This window comes from Penaeus chinensis, chromosome 30, assembly GCF_019202785.1.
Source record: "Penaeus chinensis breed Huanghai No. 1 chromosome 30, ASM1920278v2, whole genome shotgun sequence".
In the NCBI taxonomy this organism is placed as follows: Eukaryota; Metazoa; Arthropoda; class Malacostraca; order Decapoda; family Penaeidae; genus Penaeus; species Penaeus chinensis.
This window is the reverse complement of record NC_061848.1, coordinates 543,438-552,862: the sequence shown is the minus strand read 5'-3', so window position 1 is coordinate 552,862 and position 9,425 is coordinate 543,438. Positions and strand designations below refer to the sequence as shown.

Below are 9,425 nucleotides of genomic sequence, written 5' to 3'. Positions count from 1 at the left end.
GTACCTGGGAGATTCATCTCTACCAATGTATCTAGATACTCTGTCTTTGCCAAACTGTCTAGGGGATCTTTCCCTGTTCAATTGTCTTGGAGATCTGCCTCTGCCAACATGTTCTTGAGTCCTGTTTCTACCTATAGGCCTAGGAGATCTATCTCTTCCAACAAATCCTGGTGACTTGCTTCTGCCAAAATCTCCTGGTGATCCCTTTCTCCTGAAATGCCCAGGAGACTTTCTTCTACCAATGGGGGATCTCTCAGATGATTTTTGTGACCGTCTTTGTGTAATGGTTGGAGACTTACCATGTGACCTATCACATGTATTTCGTGGTGACCTTCCTCGAGTATGCTGATACTGAAGCCTGCCACCAGCAGATTGAACTGGTGACTTTCCTCTACTTGCTCGATCAGCTGACCTCTGGGACCCTGCTGATCTTCCTCTTGTCAACCGAGACGACACTCTGTCAGCAATGGGGCTTACTGACCTCCTGCTGTGCTGCCTTGGAGATCTGACCCTGGATGAGGGCCTGGGAGATTTTACTCTTGAAGAAGGGCCCTGAGACCTTTGCTTGAATGGAATTCCAGGGGACTTTCCTCTCTGCAACAATACTGGAGACCTACCTTTAGGAGAAAACCTAGGAGACCTTCCTCTGAAAGAACCTGGAGACTTCCCTCTAGAAGCCACGGACCCTGGAGAAGAACACCGCTGTGGCAGCCTTGGTGAACATCCTCTATTTGCACCTGTTGACCTTGCTTTGGACGTTATGGGTCCTGGTGATCGTCCTCTGGAAGGTGCACTTAGAAGCCTTGATGATGATGACTGTTCGGGAGACCTGCCTCTGGGTGACAATCTTCGAGGATACGACTCCCCACAGTTCCTCTGCAGCAATCCTGGGGAGTCAGACCAGTTTGTTTGTTGTGGGGAATTGCCTCCATTTGTTCTTCTTGGAGACTGAGACTCGATTTGCCCACGTGAGCCAATCCAATTATCAGTTGTTGGCTCCAAGCTCTGAGCATCAGATCTAGTGGGCCAATCTGAGCTTCCCCTCTTTGGAAAAGGTGTCTGACTTTTCCAATCAGAAGAATTATAAGAATTAGAATCATTATCATGTCCAAACGTCTGATCTTGGAAAGACCCATCATACTGTTGGGTGACATGCCTGGGATTCTCATTAAATGACAATGGTATCCTTGGTCTTTTGGCTTCAAGTGACCCTGATAAAGGTGATGGGTCTCCTCCTCCAGTTTTTAATGAAGTCTGACTTGTCATTACTGTGGTATAGTTCCTCTTGTATCCCGAAACCTGATTGGTTTGTGCATTATTCCTCCACTTCCATGATGGCTCACTTATTCTGCTTCCTCCTTTGACATTGTGATCTGCATTAGAGAAATCCCCATCTGATGACCCATACAAATGTCGATCAAACTGAGTATCTGACGAATGAGCTGCATATTCTTTTTTAGAAAGTAAGTTACTTGAATAACTCCTTTCATCTACACTAGTTGACCTTGTGGATCCTAGAGTTACTGCAGTCTGGGCATAATCTGTATTTTGAAGAGGTGATGTATCCACAACTGAAGAACCAGAATTTTGCCTTTTGCCAAGTTCTGATATTTCCTTCTCTACCATAAATGAATCTGTGGGCATGTTCATTTTCAACCTCCACGTCTTAAGGTAATCAAAAGCTTTACTAGTTTTCTTCCGTTGGTATGCAGCATGATCAACGCTACTGTATGCAATGTTCCTCCCATTACTTCCCATACCATCAACATCAGAAATCTGAGAATTGTAAGGCTTATCTGGAAATCCACCACCATGGGTAGACTGCCCCAGCAAACCCACATCTTGGTGTGTCTTTAGTAGCAAATCCATGCTTTTCTTCTCCAGTGATACATCAGGCAACCAATTCAAAGAAGCTTGCAAAATCTCATTCCTGTTTTGACCGCTTGCAAGCAATGGGGCTCCACTTCCTTCCTGACTGCCTGCATTCACTCTCCACTCTGGTTTATTATTCCAGCTTCTGAAGGGTTGCCCTGAATCTGCTCCCTCTCTCTGTGGGTAATTATTCATAGGTCCTTCTGGCCTAAAACTTGCTGTACCATCTGTTTTGCTGTCCCATCCTTTGCCTGACCCCTGAGAGCGAAAGGGTTTGCCTCCTTCAACACTACTGCTATCAGAATGCCCATGCTGGTAGTCAAAAGAAGAGGCTGACTTCAGATTTGTCCTTGATGCATTTCGAGAGTAATTGGCTGACCAAGAAGACATCTTTTATTCTGTAAGTGCACTGTCTCCTCTCCTTCTTACATATGAATATCTACAAGATCTTATGAGATCTCACGCTGATAACATGATTTCAATTCCTCACTTCACTGCATTTTTGGTGCCTTTCTCTCTTGACAAGCAGTGGTGCCAATTTCCATATACAATATTTGTAGTTTATTGTAGGTCTACATTGTTTGATCCCATCAATGTTAACTCGGTTCTAGCTCTTTACAAAGCAATCAGGCAAATTTTATTGCACAGTTCTTTGAGCAAAACACTCAAATGAAATCTGTCACGTGCATTTATAGTTTTCAGAACATGCACATGGATGATGATTAAGGTGTCCCAAGTGCAATATTGAGAATCCTTTATATTGTCTTCATGTTTTGCCTACAGCCATCACAAACCTGTGCGACCTGCAAAAGAGTATTGAACAAATATAAGGTAATGTTTCACTATCACTTCTCTGCCACAGCAACCAAGGAAACGTGCATGAAATTCCATTTCCAAACTTTACAACTAATCACCGGAAATACATGTGCATGTACAGATTTTCCATTCAGTGTGCAGTCTTACATCACTGTTTCAGTTATTGTTCACGTCATTAGCTACAAAATTTCCCACAGAACCTCATACAGAGATAGGCAACTTCCATCAAAATAAACTAAAAGCAGTTAACCTAGATGCACTTCTATTCTAGAGCACAGACACCAGCAATTACAGATGAATATTTTTGGTAATTTACTTTCATTACCCCTTAAGCTTCTCTTGAATCTAAAGATCTACTACACAGGTATAAAGCTTATCCACAAAATATTGAAAATAAGTGATGTTTCTTACACCTGCATCAGTAATAAATACTTACAAGAAAATGCATTGATGAACCTTAGCAAGGGCAATTCTTTAATCATCACTGGAGGATATATAAGTGATGCTTACTTTTCATACTTTTAATACTAGACATATAAATAAACATTCATCTGATATACTAATGTGGGCAAATTGCCTTGCCATAATATTTTTGAGATGAGATCTCTATGCTTCTCTTCACTTCAAATGTAAATATCATTCATGCCTAAGCACCAATAAATACTATATCACACATGCAGCAACCCAACAAAGTCTTCCGTATCTCAACAGCTACAGGGTCCAGTTAGTTTGGTGTCTGTTCTTTTCCACACAGGTAATGTTCAATCTTCTCAGCCTAAAACTTACCTAGCCTTATCAATTTTGTAGCTATTATGAGTATACCAAGGGAACCACTTTCAGAAATTCAGCCATTCTCATAACAGCATAAGCAACGGTTGAATTCATTATCATTGGAATTCTACTGAACCTGAAATTAATAACCAAAGATAAAACCCTGAACTAAAAGGACCCACTGATCTCCAGCACCCTTTGTTTCTGGGTTATGCTAGATTGGCCATTCTGTAAAACCTACCACTGTCATAGAGCTTATAATAATTCAATAATACTCCTCTGATACCCTACTTATGCATCTCCTGTGCAACTTTGGCATCATAACCCATTTCTGATGTTTGCACTTTTTTTTTTTAGACATGAACAGGGGTAAATGAAACACAAAATGGCTAAGAATGGCTCAAACTCAATGCAGCTGCACCTACGAGGCCTATTCTATATCAAAGAATTAAATGAAGCTGGACATTTCCAAAGTTTTCAATACCCAACTATTATAAAACAAATCCACCATCTGTGACAACACAGGCACAAGTGCTGATTATGAGATGATCCCAGATGAAATAGCAACAGAAAAAGAACACAGTCAAATATAAGAGTATATATAGCTATAAACAAACCAGTTATATATGCTTTATGTATGTTTAATTCACTGAAAGCATATGAAAATTCCTCTTTATTGTTTTTACATACTTAAGTGTACCACAAAGTTCTTGAATCTTAGCCTAAGAATAAACAACTTGGAGTTGCATCACACAATTTCCCCTAAAGGATTTGAATCAGTGCAGAGAGACTAAATAAAAAACTTCCAACTCTTTTTTAATTTGTATTTAAGACTTTTATGTTCTGATAAGACCTGTTCATTTTGGCAGATAAATACATATATGAACTCTCTACATTTTTGTAGCTATAACCATGAACCTTCTAGTGCATGTAGTTATACTTAAATACCTAGTTTTCAATTAAAGAAAAAAAAAAAACATGCAGGCAATGCTACTGGTGCTTAACACAGTGTTTCTCTTCAGAATATGAATGTGTATGTGTGTGTGTGTGTGTGTGTGTGTGTGTGTGTGTGTGTGTGTGTGTGTGTGTGTGTGTGTGTGTGTGTGTGTGTGTGTGTGTGTGTAATTACGTTTCTGAGATCACCAAAGGCCCTCTTCACTTCTCTGAGCTCTCTATTCTACATTCAGGATATAAACATTAGCACTTCAAATGTGGAAGCATTTGCATGGTTGACCTGTTATTTCATGTTCCCCATCTATGTGTGAGTGAGTGAGTGTGTGTCTAATTTTGTGTGTGTGTGTGTGTGTGTGTGTGTGTGTGTGTGTGTGTGTGTGTGTGTGTGTGTGTGTCTAATTGTGTGTGTGTGTCTAATTGTATGTGTGTGTCTAATTGTGTGTGTGTCTAATTGTGTGTGTGTGTGTCTAATTGTGTGTGTCTAATTGTGTGTGTGTGTCTAGTTTTTTTGTCCGTCCGTCCATCTGTCCGTCCGTCCGTCCGTCCGTCTCTCTGTCCGTCCGTCCGTCTCTCTGTCCGTCCGTCCGTCTCTCTGTCCGTCCGTCCGTCTCTCTGTCCGTCCGTCCGTCTCTCTGTCCGTCCGTCCGTCTCTCTGTCCGTCCGTCCGTCTCTCTGTCCGTCCGTCCGTCTCTCTGTCCGTCCGTCCGTCTCTCTGTCCGTCTCTCTGTCCGTCCGTCCGTCTCTCTGTCCGTCCGTCCGTCTCTCTGTCCGTCCGTCCGTCTCTCTGTCCGTCCGTCCGTCTCTCTGTCCGTCCGTCCGTCTCTCTGTCCGTCCGTCCGTCTCTCTGTCCGTCCGTCCGTCTCTCTGTCCGTCCGTCCGTCTCTCTGTCCGTCCGTCCGTCTCTCTGTCCGTCCGTCCGTCTCTCTGTCCGTCCGTCCGTCTCTCTGTCCGTCCGTCCGTCCGTCTCTCTGTCCGTCCGTCCGTCTCTCTGTCCGTCCGTCCGTCTCTCTGTCCGTCCGTCCGTCTCTCTGTCCGTCCGTCCGTCTCTCTGTCCGTCCGTCCGTCTCTCTGTCCGTCCGTCCGTCTCTCTGTCCGTCCGTCCGTCTCTCTGTCCGTCCGTCCGTCTCTCTGTCCGTCCGTCCGTCTCTCTGTCCGTCCGTCCGTCCGTCTCTCTGTCCGTCCGTCCGTCTCTCTGTCCGTCCGTCCGTCCGTCTCTCTGTCCGTCCGTCCGTCCGTCTCTCTGTCCGTCCGTCCGTCCGTCTCTCTGTCCGTCCGTCCGTCTCTATGTCCGTTCGTCCGTCTCTCTGTCCGTCCGTCCGTCTCTCTGTCCGTCCGTCCGTCTCTCTGTCCGTCCGTCCGTCTCTCTGTCCGTCCGTCTCTCTGTCTGTCCGTCCGTCTCTCTGTCTGTCCGTCCGTCTCTCTGTCCGTCCGTCTCTCCGTCCGTCCGTCTCTCTGTCTCTCCGTCCGTCCGTCTCTCTGTCCGTCCGTCCGTCTCTCTGTCCGTCCGTCCGTCTCTCTGTCCGTCCGTCTCTCTGTCCGTCCGTCTCTCTGTCCGTCCGTCTCTCTGTCCGTCCGTCTCTCTGTCCGTCCGTCTCTCTGTCTGTCCGTCTCTCTCTCCATACCATAAAGATTGACCAATCTTTCATACTAGTGTTTATATACACAACAAAATTATTTAAATATAATTCAAGATTGACCTAAGCTAAGTGTTACCTGTGTTTAACTCTATATGAGGGCTGAGGCAAGAGGAGTGTGCCATCTGGTGCATAAAAGGTAATTCATAAGGGGAACCCCATCTATTCTGATATGTACCAGTCGGTCTACACTTCCTGCCATGCGGCCTCCATGCCTAATGGCAAACTGACAAAGACCAATAAACCTCTGTATCACGTGTATTCTGGCAAGAAAGACCTTGAAAACCTCCATTGTATTAGATAAGGAAGTAGGCCACACTATATCTTAGCAAAATAGACATGGGGAAAGATTACTGGTCTTTGTCAGAGCACAAATTGAAGAAAATGCAGCAAAAGGGTAAGTCTAATGGGAAGGACATCTTCATCACAGACCAGCTTAATGATACCAAGAGAAATGCACAGAGATAGAGAGAAATAGCACTGCCATCTTATAGAGCAAAATAAAAAGTCATGAACAACATAGGTATAGTTGCTGTGGCCTCACATTTACTGCAAAATGCTGAAAAAATATCCGCTGCATATCACCGTGGATTAAGTCCCCAACACCCTCACACAGCCAGAGTTCTTAACGTCACATTTTTTGTAAGCTGGTACAAAGTACTAATAAAGGGGATGTACAGAGGGGGTTAAGCCTCCCTGTCTGGGGAATGAACAAGGTTTGGATTATTGTGTTCGCATGATACCCTGGTTTTCGGATTTCACCTCTGGACGGTGCATAACACTCGGTAACAAATACCACAGACTCCAATAATGCAAATGAATCTAGAAAGCACCAAGTCAATGAAGATATGATAAAATTTGCCACAACCTTCCACAATTCTCAGACACATGGGCGGGCATGCACGCCACGTCCAAGGCTGGCGCCCTTTTTCCTGTGGCATTTCGCCCCTGATATGGCCCTCAACACTGGCCTTGACCTGGGCCCGGCCTCAGGAGCCCTTCCGACCCGGCCAACGGCACTGATGTCAATTGCCACTGGCCATGACAGCCACCTGAGCCTGGCACTCGGTTGCAAGGTGAAGGTCGCATGCCCCCGTGCCCAACTCAGCGCCAACTTTTTCCCCGTCTCTTCCCGTCCTCTGCATAAATGTACTGCGTGCTTACCACAATCCTCAGCAAAGGTGCTGTCACGTGGTCAGCAGCTGGCATCTTGTCCTGACGTCGGCATTGAAAAGGATCTCCATCCTACATTTTGTTTACATTGTGCTTCCCACGGCCACCTAGCGCGTCCAGGCGCAACTACCTTAATTGTTTCTCTATTTCCCACTCCTATTTTCTCTGCCGTCCCTTGCCACTCCTACGGCAGCAGACGCGTGTTCGACACCCTAGCCTGCCACGGGAAACCCACCAGGGCGGCACGAGAGAAGAAAACAGCAAAGGCTTACGTGCTTCGACGAGCGAGCGTGGCGACCCGAGCGTCGTCCGTCGATACTGATCGCGGAATCGGACTCGGTCGCACTGGCCCTCGGCGGTGCGGGCGCGCGCGCTCGCCGACTGTCACGGTGTCGTGGTGTGGAACACATACATGCACGCGCACACGAATGCTTGCACGCGCACGCACGCACGCACGCACGCACACACACACACACACACACACACACACACACACACACACACACACACACACACACACACACACACACACACACACACACACACACACACACACACACACACACACACATACATGGTAAAGAAGGTCATTACAGCCATTATAAGACCTAGTCTTGGGTATGGTGCAATCTTAAAAAGGATATAGATACACTAGAAAGAGTTCAAAGAGCAGCCACAAGATGGGCACCTGCTCTTACATATATGAGCTACGAAGTTTACAGAAAATAGGTCTTACTACTTTGGAAGAAAGAAGAAAAAGAGGTGACATGATAAAGATGTTCAACTATATTACAAGAAGAGTAATGTTAGACAAGTATGCCTTTATAATTTTGAACACACACACACACAAACACACACACACACACACACACACACACACACACACACACACACACAACACACACACACACACATATATATATATATATATATATATATATATATATATATATACCTATACACGTGTGTGTGTGTGTGTGTGTGTGTAAGTGTGCATGTGTATGTATATATGTATGTATGTTATACATACATATACAGTACACACACATTCTGTTCTGTTCGTAATTATTGTGTTTTCGTGTCAAGTTCCACCTGGAGCGCCCACGGATTCTAGATAACTTCTATGAGAACTTTACAATGTTACATTTATCTCTGTCTGGACCAATCATGGAAACTACGATTTTTTGTGATATTATGGAAAATCTTAATAAAATTTCAGGCAATTTGATCAAATTCGACCGAAATCTTGTACGACTCAAAATATACAGATCTTGGTGCGAAATGTATCCTTCCAAAGAGCGTTTTGGATGGGGCTAATCAGGGAAGGAATTCGTTCAAAGGATGCTTGTACTCAACCGAGTACAAGTAGTAGGGGTAGGTTGATATACATATATACATACATATATATACATATATATATATATATATTATATATATACATATATATGTGTATATATATGTATATATATATATGTATATATATATATATATATATATATATATATATATATATATATATATATATTGCATTTACATGTAGAAATATTTTCGATCATCTTGGTATTCAGTTTTATGTTATTTGTTTACCTCTTTTCTTTCTCCTTAATGTTATCCCAGAAAGCTTAGTACTGTAGGTATTAAGCCTACAAAGGAGAGCCTTTTCTAATATCTGTAATGAAGGCTAGCACCCTACATATACATATCACTGATCACTAGATATTTTTAGGTATACATTTTTCTCAAACAAATCTAATTACAGTTACAGAAATGAATTTAGCATATTCCGGGTTCAAAAGAAGTAGCCTGCTTTGAAATGTTAAGGCTTATTTTGATATCTTGTATGTTTCTGTGTATTCCTAAACCAAGAACCTTGTTTTAAGAATTGCCTTTTAGTGCAGGAGAATGCCGTATGTTATTGAGAAGGCCCTTTACTATTTTCAGGAAAACAGGAGAATAAAAGAATAGTGAACACAAAAGAAAGCAAAATTTCGAGAAGACTTCACGTTCTCTCTTTATGATTTTGTATGAATGTACTGGAATAATTTATCATTTGTATGTAAGCTCTTCCACTAAAGTGACTAACAAACTTGTGGTCGTGGTCTTCCGCTATTATATAATTACTGGACGGAAGAAGCTATATTCATAATAATGTTAATTGCTGTACACCAAACAAATCATGGTTATTAATCATTTCGATGTTGAAGT

General features: G+C 43.4%; 1 protein-coding gene across 3 annotated transcripts in view; it reads right to left on the bottom strand.

Moving 5' to 3' along the window:
• The window catches only part of LOC125041592 (D-aminoacyl-tRNA deacylase-like), a 34,524-nt gene extending 26,901 nt beyond the window's left edge, over positions 1-7,623 (bottom strand). The window contains exons 1-2 of one of the 3 annotated variants that reach the window (XM_047636641.1): positions 7,493-7,545; positions 2,667-2,675 (exon numbers count right to left, since the gene is read on the bottom strand). The gene's annotated coding sequence lies outside the window, so the exon portion shown is untranslated. Of the gene's footprint in view, positions 1-2,666; positions 2,676-7,211; positions 7,458-7,492 lie in introns of those variants that run through there. The other 2 variants (XM_047636640.1, XM_047636643.1) reach the window with 2 other exon arrangements.
• Positions 7,624-9,425: the final 1,802 nt, after the last annotated feature.